Genomic DNA, 13,006 nt, shown 5'->3' with positions numbered 1-13,006 from the left:
ACTCATGTCCAAGCCAACTGACCCCTAATATAAGGGAAAATTTTAAATAGCAATTACCAAAAAACTCTTAGAAAGAGTTAGAAAGAAAACCTGTTTTTCTTTGTCCCTTGAGACTGTAAATCTATCATGTCTTTGAAACGTAAACCCCCAGAGACAACCAAAACACTCCCCACAGGGTTAAAAAGAAAAAAAGAGAGAGAGAATTTTAATACCAAAAGTACATGGTGCAAAATTAGAATTTGGTTTTCTCTCCACTAAAAGGACAACGTTTTCTTAGATTATTGGTCTGCTCTTAATAAGAAATTGTAAAAAGGTTTTTCTTTACCTTTAATGTAATCTGCCTAAAAAAACAAAAAAACAAAGATTCTGTGTTTTGCCTTTATCAGGTCTTTGAATACTTAAGAAAACAGAGTCTTCTCCATTAAAAGAGCTAAGTTTTTATAACTATATAACTTTTTATACATTAAATCTCATGGAAAGTACTGTCAAACAAGAAGTGATGCTAAAGTTTCTTTCTTATTTGTATGAAATTCCTAAAAATCTGGTATGTCCTGGTATAATGTTATTAGTCATAATTTTAAAATGTATATCACAGCAATAACCAAAATTCTTTGTCAATTACATTAAAATGAACTCTCATCAGATGTTTAACCATGGCCATTTTTTAAGTCTTTGTCATTTATAGACAATTATTGGTCTACTCTGATGCTCTGACCAAAAGAAAGTGTTCCTGTAAAAGTCCTTCATCTGCAAGGAGATTTGTGGAAAAGAATTTTTTTTTCTGATAACTAACATCAATTCACATTCATATAGGAGGGACAAGTAATACACCTTTCAGGTTCTTCTTCCCCAAAGCACATGGTCCCACCATATCTCACGAGATGGTAGCTTGAGACCTGTCCTCATTCTCCTTCCCCACATCAGTAAAATGGGCCATTACATTGATAATATAATGTTAACATATGAAGATCTGCCTCTGCAGTAGGACACCCTACAGGCTTTGCTAGAGGATCTATGAGAGGAAGGATGGCCAGTGAACCCCCAGATAATTCAAGGCCCATATGGTTTGGGGAGTCATTTGGTTGACTAAGACTTGCATTGTCCTAGAAGCTATGATTGATAAGGTGCAAGCCTATCCAACCCCTATAATGATGAAAGAGGTGCAAGTCTTTGTAAGGATTTGGGAGTTTGGAAGCCTTTTATTCCCCATCTGGCATGGTGTCTCTGTCCCTGGTAAAGAAAGGGCACATGCAGGAGTGGGGATCAGAGCAGTAAGCCACCCTTGAGAAGACAAAAATGCTAGCATAGCTGATTAAAGCTCTGGGCATCTCCCAAGGAGGGTTACCACCGAAGTTAGATGTCTTCCCAGATGTGACTCTGGGAGATATGGGTCAGACACTGTGACAGAGACAAAAGAAAGGGAGAGTGCCCCTAGGATTCTGGTCCCAGCTCTGGAAGGGGACAGAAATCCAATATACCCCTGCAGAGCAACAGCTCCTAACACTGTACATAGCACTCCTCCAGGTGGAGGTTCTTAGGAAAGAAGAAACCACAGCAGACAGTGAACTGAACTCAGAATGGTTTGGATGGTGAGCTCTGGCCGTTAACCCTTTGTACTGACAGTTGAGATTAATCCTATGTCTTGGACATAGGGAAGCCAAGGGATGGATGATCATGAGTGGGCCCTTCTGGGGTCAGGATGTGTGTGGGGACATTTGGGTCCACCTCTGCAAGAGCCTGAAGTGGTCCTCACTGTCTTCCATGTTCCAGCTCATAAGCCACTGACAATCAGGAAGCTGATGCCCTAACTCAGGCACAAGCCCTAGGCTGGGTACAAGCCCTAGCAACCAACCCTTCAGAAGATAAAGCAGATTGGATGCATAGAAAGAGTGGCCACCTCAGTGCCCAGGTGGGATGGATATTGCTAAGGATGCTGAATTGCCCTTGAAGTAATGGTGACTTGGTTAATGTGATAGCAGCGTGTCCTGTGTATTCTAAACAGGTCTACTTTTTTTCCTTATTATTTTATTGACATTACTATAATAGCTTTATAGAAAATCTTTGTTCTTCTTCAAGATTATCTTAGCTACTTTAAGGCCTTTGCATGTCTTTGTAAATTTTAAAACCTGTTTGCCAATTTCTAAAGAATGTTTGCTGGAATTTTTTTTAAGATTTTATTGAACCAATTGATCAATTGATCAATTTGGGAAGAATTGACGCCTTTTCAGTATTGAATCTTCAAATCCATCAACATCATTTGTCTTTTCACTTATTCATGTCTTCTTTATCTCAGCAATATTTTAAAATTCTGTTTTTTATTAAATTCATTCCTAGGTATATGATGGGGTTTATGCTATGAAAAATGGTATTTAATTTTTTTCCAAACTTTTAGGATTACTACAAAGAAATAAAACTACGGATTGATTTTATATCCTATAATCTTGCTAAACTCACTTATTAGTACTAATAGTTCATTTTTATATACTTTTTTATACCTTTGAATTTCCTACATAAAAAATAAATCATGCCATTTGCAAATAAAGACATCTTTATTTCTTCCTTTTGAATTCTTGTCTTTTGTTTTTTTCTTGTGTTAATACATTGGCTAGGACCTTCATTATAATGTTGAATAAGAGTGATGAATGTTAACATCATTATCTTCCAGATTTTAGGGGTAAAGATTTAAATATTTTACTATTATTATGTTAGGTGAAGATTTTTTAAGATACCTTTGATCAGATTGAAAAATTCCTTTTTATTCCTAGTTTGCTGATCTTTTAAAAAACTATGTATGGATATTGAGTTTTATCACTTTTCCTATATCTATTGAGATGCTTATATTTTTTTTCCTTTATTCTGATAACATGGTGAATTACATATATTTCAAATATTAAACCATACTTATATTCCTGAGATAAACCTTACTTGCTCATGATGTGTTCACTCACCTTCTGATATATTGCTGGATTTGAGCTTTTTCTTTTGGAACTTTTGTACCTAAGTTCATAAGGGACATTAGTCTGTAATTTCATTTTCTTATAATATACTTCTAAGATTGTGAAATCAGAATTATGCTAGGCTCATAAAACAGTTTTGGTAAGTTGTGTTTCATAAAAAGTTTCCAAAATTTAAAAAGTTGTCAGATTTATTGCCTCAAAAATGCAGGAGAAAGCACTATGGAGGGATTATCAGGTAGTTAATGTTAACTTTCAATTTCATGATGTTTGTGACATCCGTAATGGATTGTCATTTTTTCCTCATTCTAAATAAATATTCACTTCATATCTAATTTGTATTTGTAATTTTGTGTTATTCTTCTTAAAGACCACCTCTCCCAAACTGTATAAACTTCAGGCTAGATCCATCCCTCCTTTAATGTATATCTGTTCTTGTTTCTACCATCATAATTTTTAATTTACCAGATATACATGTGTATATACTTATACATATACTCACTCTCTTTCTCCATCTAAACACACACGCGCATGTGAGAGAGAGAGAGAGAGAGAGAGAGAAGGAGGGTGAGGGGGAGAGGGAGGAAGGGGAGAGAGGAGGGGAAGGGAAGGAAAGGGGAGGGAAGGGGAAGGAGGGAAAGGGAGGGAACGGAGGACTTTTGCAGTTTCCCGGTCTTCTAACTTCTGTTAATATGAACTTATTTTTTTCTTCTTCTTATTTTCTCCAGTGATCTGGGGGTATACATATTATTTTAGATTCTACTAATGGTTATCATTTATGTTTTTAAAGCTAATCTACATTTTTTTGTACTTAGCTAAGACCCAACTAAATATTTTGGCTCCCCTTATGTATGATTAAGAATTCAGCACATCTCCTCCCCTTATATTGACATCCCTTGGTCCTGCCTCATATCCCCTGGACCCACTTTTTACTCTCACCACTGCTGACAGCCAGCTCCACACAACGATTCACCTCAGCTGCATCATACATCTTTTTTTTCTGCCCCAAGGCTTCTCCAATATTGTGCTATTTCAAGAACCCCTGTGGGAACCCTCTATGTCCTCCTGCATGCACAACAGCAATGGCCTGTAAGTCAGCCTTTGATGACTAGAGATTCAAAGTCAATGCATAAATGCTTTCTTCCCATTTCTTTGGGCAGGCAATTTGGAGGCACATTATATACAGCTTCTCAAAAGACTCCAGTGCCATTGAGCTCCACTCACCTGCAGCAGCGACCAACACTATAAGGTAGCTTTGTAATGGCTTTTTCCTCCTCTGTTTCATTCTTCCTACTTCATTGCTTCCTTGGATCATGTTTCAAATAAATTATGTGGACATAAGTCTGGCTTATTTTGGGGGGTAATCCAAACCAAAACACTCTTTTTCCATCCCTCTCCCAAACTTCCCAAGCTCTGTTGAGATAAACTGAGGTCTTAGTGTCACCAATACCACAGAAAAGGAATCCTATTTACCAGATCACTTACTGGTCATGTAATGATAGGCTCATATTCATGTCTACAGCCATTCAAGTCATGCCTTACCTAAGAGGAGGCATGCCTACTACTTGCCGATGCAACCAGAAAGAGATCTACCACTGCTCTGAGGCAAAATCCAACTACAGACTTCACCTGGCTCCTGGGAGGTAATAAAGGTACACACCTGCTAGATCATAATCGCCAGCGCACTGGATCACTTGAAAGTCAGAACTTCAGAGGGGTGGCCCAGCCTCCTCTTTGTGGGATTGAGAAATGAAAAGAAAACCAAACAATAACTTACACAGATGTAGATGAAACCCACCTCAGCTCCTGCATTAATTCGATCTTTTCGATGGCAAATAAAAGAAATCCAACTCCAAATAGCATTAAACTATTATAAAAGGGAATTAATTATTTGTGTGAAGATGGCACTAAAGCAGCCATCTGACATGAAAAAGGGCAGTGCTCCAACTCTTCCGCAGTTAATCTTTTTCCAACACTTTCCCATCACTCTCTCCTCACTGCATCTCTCCTCCCCACCTAACATCTTTCTCCTCCTCTTTTCATTTCCTATAGCCCATCATCTGTTTCTGTATGTTGGCCACATTTTCTCTTTCTGCAGATGGGCTTAGTCCAAGTGACAAGGAAGATGGCAACATTAGCTCAAAATTCACCTCAGCCCCTGAGGTAACAGAAAATTGTATTAGGCAGCCAGAATGGCCAATGGATATCATCCTACTGACTGTTTAGCACCCAAAGACCCTTTCCAATTGAAGAGAAATCCCAAATGGGGCTCACTATAGAAGCTGAAAGCAAAGAGGGACATGTATCACTTTTCCTCTTCTCTGGAAGCTGAAGTATGAACACAAGAGCTGAGTATAGCTAATCAGATACTCCCAGCCATGATCTCGAACCTAGAGGAAGAGGTGCAAAGTTTTAGGACTGGAGGTGATACAGGACAGCTGCAGCAGCAATGGTATGGTGGTGAGTGTTCAGTGATGTGATGGCAGGTGTCCACGGACCACAGAAACCAGGAGCAGAGCCAAGCCATTGAAGATGGCATTATCAGGGGCATCTTAAGACTGATGGTATGTCTTTTTTTTTTTTTATAGATTTTATTTATTGGAGAGAGAAAGCAAGCAGTAGTGGGAAGGAAAGGCAGAGGGAGAGAGAGAAGCAGCCCCCGCCCCTGCTCAGCAGGGACCCCAACTTGGGGCGGTGCTTGATCCCCGGACCCAGATCACAGCCTGAGCCGAAGGCAGACACTTAACCGACTGAGCCACCCAGGCACCCCAAGACTGATGGTATGTCTTGCTTCCATTGAGTCCTGCCCAAGATTTATCTCTAGTCTTTGTTGTATTAACTACTTGATACCCTCCCAAAAACTTATTTTACAAAACATTAACCAGAGTGGGTTTCCCTGTTGTTTATAAAAGAAAACTCTGACTAATGACAGCCATATTTTCCAGACACAGAAGAAAAATTTCAAAGACTTACTGCTAGCTGGGTAGCTAGGCCCAGTCATATGTCCACCACCATTTTGTCTGTTACAAGAATGGGGTGAAAGGGGGGTGGGAATGGCAAGTGAGGAGTGGGAAGTGTAGGGGCTGAAGAGCCCCTGCTATAGCTCTTAGGACTGAGCCATCTTGACCTTCATTTATAAACATGAAAACATAATGAAAAATCACCAGTAACATGAAGGAAATCAGATGCTCCACAGAGTGGAAGCAAGGTGGCCAATGAAAGCAAACGACTCTCCTCTGAAACAATATATGCAAAAAATAGAGAACTTTTAAAATAAACTTTTGTGTGTTCAGTGAGATTCCAGAAGGCTAGAGTATACCGTACTCAATGAAATACAAGGTCCTGAACAATCTGGCCCTGTCCATTTCTCCAACCTCACTGTCCACTGCTTTCCCTCTTGCTCCCATGATGCCTTCTTTCAGTTCTCAAATATGCTAACCTCCTTCATAACCCAAGCCATCGCACACACTGTTCCTTCTACCTGGGATGTTCTTTCTTGCCTTCTGCCAAATCCCACTCTTACAAATACAACAACTAATGCCTTTCCATCCTTTAAGTTTTAGCTTACATATGACTCCCTCAGAGAAGCCCTTTCTTTTTTTTTTTTTAAAGATTTTATTTATTTGACAGAGAGAGACACAGTGAGAGAGGGAACACAAGCAGGGGGAGTGGGAGAGGGAGAAGCAGGCTCCCCGCTGAGCAGGGAGCCCGATGCGGGGCTCGATCCCAGGACCTGAGCCAAAGGCAGAAGGCAGACACTTAACGACTGAGCCACCCAGGCGCCCCAGAGAAGCCCTTCCTGACAACTCTATTTACATGCTGCTCAAGCACTGTCTGCCTGAGTCTCACACTCCTTTGATTCTGAGTGACCATGGGGCTAAGTTACTTGAGCACTGTTCAAGCCCTTCACCTGTAAACTGGGAATAATAAGAGTAAACCTCATAAGTTTCCTGGGAAGATTAAAGGAGTTCACAGATGTAATGCACTTAGAATTCAAGCACACAACCACACTCAATAGATGTTATTATTTCCTGCATAGCATTTATCACCCAATGAAATTCTGTTATATTTTTATTCACTTTTTTAAAAAATCTGTTCTCCCACAGAATAAAAGCTCCATGCGGGCAATGACTCTTCTATTTTGTTCACAGTGCCTGGTTCATATTTATTTGTTGAGAATATACAAATGAAAATATTTTCCAAAAATGAATGAATAAAACATTATATGAATACCCTAGGATACTGTAGTGGCCCTGAAAATGTTCCACTCAGATATTTTTGCTGTAGGGAACACAAATGACTGAAAGCCCTACCTGCTAATGTCTGGATCCACCACACTGGCACAGAGGCCAGACTTTCCGAGGGCTGCTTCTAGTCAACGACTGAGCATGGCAGAGGTCTTAGTTCAGGCTCATTCTGGAAAACTGCAAGACTCTTCTGACAAGAAGTTTGACGTGAAGACCTCCTCATTGGCAAGGTCAGACCTTTCTTGGAGTTGCACTTCACTTAGAAACTTCCTACCTACGCCTCTTTCCTTCCCTCTCTCCTCCTACAGGTATCATCCCATGTTGCGGTCCAGAGGCTTTTCTGCCTACTTCTGCTCCCTTCATAACAAATTCTTGCACGCTAATCCTGTGCTGGTGTCTGCTTCTTGGTAGACCCAAATTAACATAGTCAGAAACTTCAGAAGCACACCCTGTGGCGAGAATTTGTGGGCAAATCATTTAGGTCCTGTCAGGAGAAGCCAGTAAGGGAGGGAGAGAGAGAATCAGGACAGGAAAGGGGAACAAGCCAAGCAATGGTATGATTTCAGGCAAAATCTTTGCCTAACCCTGGAGGGAAGCTAGGCTTACCAGGGCAAGAAGTCATCCATTCACCCATTTCTGTGACTTCTATTCTCACCTTGAATTATGCTCATCTGTGTGGTCCAACCAAGCTTACCAGACAGGATTTTACAATGTACACTAGATAATGACATTTACAGTACTTACAATTTAATAAAATACTACATATATAATCCAATAACATTGTATTTGTGCCTGGTAGATAGTAGGCACTCAATAAATATGTATCGAATGACTACTACAATATTAACAATATAAAATGCTAGAAAACTGCCAACACCCTATAAAAAATACAGTGGCCACACAAAGTTTTCATATAATTCCCCTTTTTCCACAAAAATTAAGTCCCAAATATGTACAAAGTGCCATCCCTCTTCCATTTTTATTCCTCACAGTTCCACTCCTCTCCAAATGCAGGAGTCTCATTCTTTTTGCTCACCTTTTCCTCTCAAACATCAGTTCTCTATTTCAATCCACTCAAGTTACATAGAGAAAGGGAAAGATGGCAGGGTCCAGAACCTGAACCAGCAAAAGCTGCAATCCAACATCCGAATGTAACTGGTGAGCATTTCCTTAGGCCCAGACTAGAGGATAAAGACCAGAACAAAGAAGACTAAGCTGCTTCCTTGGTCCTTTTCTGTCATCACTCCAACAGTAACTTGAATCCCAGTGAAAGTACACCAAAGAAAAGAAGGGGAATCGTGATGTGAATGCTTCGAACTTATCTAAACCTCATTAGAGGGTATTTGCTGAGAGAAGCAGTCCCTGGTCCACTTTACCTTGCTAAGAAAAACAGGTGCTCAATAACTATAAGTGAAGTTCTTATGTGCCATTGGATGTCTGCCCTTTGAGTGTTATTACATACTTTTGAAAACTCATAATGTTTTGTTATGACAATATGATTCTCACCTTTATCCAACTATAAGGAAATAATTTATGGGACAATAATTAGCCCTGTGGCTTGGTAATGATTCAAGAGTTAACACTTGAGAAGAATACAGGCTCTGGGATTAAAGCTAGGCCCAAATCCCAAATTAGCTTTCTCTAGTCATGTGAGCTAGGACAGATGAACCTGTTTTCTCACTGTTACATAATTATGTGGAATATTATTGTAAGGAATAGAAATACTACAAGAAAGTGTCATAAGGAGGTACTCACTAAAACTTGAGCATTACTTGTGACAATATAACATAGTGTAATGAGCATGAAATTTGGAATCAAAACTCCTGGATGGTCTTATTTTGCTGATTGCCTCTATCAGGAACCCAATCCTTTTGAGTTTGCGTCCTCATGGATGAAATAATTGTAGGATAATTGTACTACCCACCTCAAAATATCATATAGAGGATCAAATGAGGTACTACATGTCAAGTGCATTTGGAATTATAAAGCATTTATTAACATGATCTGAATGCTAAAATATTTTTACTATAATGTTTTTTGATGCACATCTTTCAAAAAAACATTCTCTACTTCTTGGCCTTATTGAATATAACCTTATCCTGAGTTCTCAAGATCATACCAATGTTTTTGATGTTTTTGCCTTTTTTAAGCTATCTAGCACAAGATTGCTGCCTTTTTAAAAACAGGTTTTCTTTTTAAATTTTCATTGTGGTATAATATACACAAAATTTAGTATTTTAATCATTTTTAAGTGTACACTTTAGTAACCTTAAGTACTTCACATTGTTTTGCAGTCATTATGACTATCCATCTCTAGAACTTTGTCACCATCCCAAGCTAAAATCTGCACTCATTAAACAATAACTCTCCATTGTCACCTGATGATTACTTTTTTTTCCTACTCTTTCATCTGGTGTTGCTTCACTCATTAGCAGCAAAACATGTTCATTTCTCTCCTTCACTCCAAAATATACTGCCAGTAATAACTTGCTACAAAAGCCGTTTCTTGGGGCACCTGGGTGGCTCAGTTGGTTAAGCGACTGCCTTCGGCTCAGGTCATGATCCTGGAGTCCCAGGATCGAGTCCCGCATTGGGCTCCCTGCTCGGCAGGGAGTCTGCTTCTCCCTCTGACCCTCCCCCCTCTCATGCTCTCTCTCTCTCATTCTCTCTCTCAAATAAATAAATAAAATCTTTAAAAAATAAAAAAAATAAAATAAAAGCTATTTCTTAAATATGTATGGAATCAGAAAAGACCCTGAATCGCCAAGGAAATGTTGAAAAAGAAAAACAAAGCTGGGGGCATCACGTTGCCCAATTTCAAGCTGTATTACAAAGCTGTGATCACCAAGACAGCATGGTACTGGCACAAAAACAGACACATAGATCAATGGAACAGAATAGAGAACCCAGATATGGACCCTCAACTCTATGGTCAAATAATCTTTGACAAAGCAGGAAAAAACATGCAATGGAAAAAAGACAGTCTCTTTAATAAATGATGCTGGGAAAATTGGACAGCCACATGCAGAAGAATGAAACTCAACCATTCTCTAATACCATTCACAAAGATAAACTCAAAGTGGATGAAAGACCTCAATGTGAGACAGGAATCCATCAAAATCCTAGAGGAGAACATAGGCAGTAACCTCTTTGACATCGGCCACAGCAATTTCTTTCAAGATACATCTCCGAAAGCTACTGAAACAAAAGAAAAAATGAACTTTTGGGACTTCATCAAGATAAAAAGCTTCTGCACAGCAAAGGAAACAGTCAACAAAACAAAGAGGCAAACCACAGAATGGGAGAAGATATTTGCAAATGACACTACAGATAAAAGGCTGATATCCAAGATCTATAAAGAACTTCTCAAACTCAACACCCAAAAAACAAATAATCAAGTCAAAAAGTGGGCAGAAGATATGAAAAGACACTTCTCCAAAGAAGACATACAAATGGCTAACAGACACATGAAAAAATGCTCATCATCATTAGCCATCAGGGAAATTCAAATCAAAACCACACTGAGATACCACCTTACACCAGTTAGAATGGCAAAAATGGATAGGGAAAGAAACAACAAATGTTGGAGAGGTTGTGGAGAAAGGGGAATCCTCTTACACTGATTGGTGGGAATGCAAGTTGGTACAGTCACTTTGGAAAACAGTGTGGAGATTCCTCAAAAATTTAAAAATAGAGCTACCCTATGACCCAGCAATTGCACTCCTGGGTATTTACCCCAAAGACACAGATGTAGTGAAAAGAAGGGCCATATGCACCCCAATGTTCATAGCAGCAATGTCCACAATAGCCAAACTGTGGAAAGAGCTGAGATGCCCTTCAACAGATGAATGGATAAAGAAGATGTGGTCCATATATACAATGGAATATTACTCAGCCATCAGAAAGGATGAATACCCAACTTTTACATCCACATGGATGGGACTGGAGGACATTATGCTAAGTGAAATAAGTCAAGCAGAGAAAGTCAATTATCATATGGCTTCACTTATTTGTGGAACATAAGGAATAGCATGGAGGACATTAGGAGAAGGAAGGGAAAAATGAAGTGGGGGGAAATCGGAGGGAGAGATGAACCATGAGAGACTATGGACTCTGAGAAACAAACAGGGTTTTAGAGGGGAGGCGGGAGGGGGGGATTGGTTAGCCCGGTGATGGGTATTAAGAGGGCACGTACTGCATGGAGCACTGGGTGTTATACGAAAACAATGGATCATGGATCACCACATCAAAAACTAATGATGTATTGTATGGTGACTAACATAACATAATAAAATTTTTTTTAAAAAGCCATTTTTAAAAAAGATTGTATTTATTTATTTGACAGAGAGAGAGAGCACAAGCAGGGGGAGCAGCAGAGGGAGAGGAAGAAGTAGGCTTTCCGCAGAGCAGGGAGCCCAACATAGGGCTCAATTCCAGGACCCTGGGATCAAAGGCAAACGCTGAACTGACTGAGCCACCCAGGTGCCCCCTATAAAAGCCATTTTTAAACCCTTAACATTCTTTGGTTTCAAACATTAATACAATCTAGTTCCAGCTTGACTCTTCAGCCCTGTTTCTGTGCAGAACCCAATGTTATAGTCAAAATAAATGGCTATTTTTCATTGTGCCTTCTCCCTTCCACACTTTTGCTCATACCATTCCTTCCATTGGGAAGGTTTCTCCTATTCACTCTTTGCTACTCCTACCTACGTCTATTGGAATCCTTCAAGGTCCAGCTCATAGTCTGTCTTCTCCACAAAGGTTCCTTGACCACCACATATGGTATTGATTCTCTTTTGATCACTTATAGCAGCTATTATCTAAATTACTCATGATAGAAATTGTATACCATAGTTATTTCTTTTAGGTCAACTAGAGTTCCTCAAAAAAGAATTAAGCTATATTATTCTGTTCATTCAATCATTTGTTCAAATATTTATTACTCATGCACCAAATATTGTCCACTGTGTACAAAGTGCCTAAGAGATGTTTGCTGAATAAACAAAATTCTAAGTCACTGGGATTTAGTGAATGAGTCAAGAAACTCCAGCTCTTCTTATGTTTGGATTCTTGTAAAAAAGAGAAATTTATTTACCTCTCAGGTCTTAGTTGTGCTCCAGATAGTTAATAATCATCTGTAATATAATAATGATCCTATTACATCAGCTACCTGTTAAATCAATTAATACCAGGTTTTTCAGCCAATTTGGAGTTTAACTCATACAAACTTGAATGATTTTGTTAATTCTAAAGAAGACTGTAATGCTTCAAGTAGCCACCATTGTTCACAATTCCCACTTAAGGGCAAGACTAGGCAAAGTTATCTTTTGTTTAAACTTCCTGTATTCTCGTTAGATGTCAACGAAGAGACAAGGTACACATGGAAGGGAATAAGAGCGTTTAGGTCAGTGCTGCTTTCCCCGCAGCATAATTCCAACTGAGAAAGTTACTGCCTCTTGGCTTTTCGTTGGTCAAGCCTCTCCAGTCAGGAGACAAGGGAGGAAGTTGCTAAGGAGAAGAGGATTTTGCAACGGGTGCCTCTACCCTGGACGCAGTGCCACCCATTTTCAAACGAGCGCCGAGTACTGCATTCCTCTTCGGTCTTTCTTTCAGCAGAGGCTTCTATGTGCAGCAAAGTTAACGGACGCTAAGATATTGATAATGATACTCATATTCCCAGAGAAGCTACATTTGCTTTATTTCATTCGCGCTTTTCGACTGTCCTGTGAAACCGGCATTATTTCTATTTCACAGAAGAGGGAACTGCTCCTAAGCTACAGAGCCCAGTGAACTACAGGGTCCATG

At 39.5% G+C, this 13,006-nt stretch overlaps 1 long non-coding RNA gene across 1 annotated transcript in view; it reads right to left on the bottom strand.

The window, feature by feature from the left end:
- Positions 1 to 13,006, bottom strand: part of LOC135362511 (uncharacterized) — a 67,444-nt gene that overhangs the window by 53,563 nt on the left and 875 nt on the right. The window lies entirely within an intron of this gene.

The sequence above is a fragment of the Mirounga angustirostris genome, unplaced genomic scaffold, assembly GCF_029215605.1.
Source record: "Mirounga angustirostris isolate CCGP_5_RB_7025 unplaced genomic scaffold, mMirAng1.0.hap1 SCAF_14, whole genome shotgun sequence".
NCBI lineage: Eukaryota > Metazoa > Chordata > Mammalia > Carnivora > Phocidae > Mirounga > Mirounga angustirostris.
This window is presented reverse-complemented; position numbering and strand designations above follow the sequence as displayed.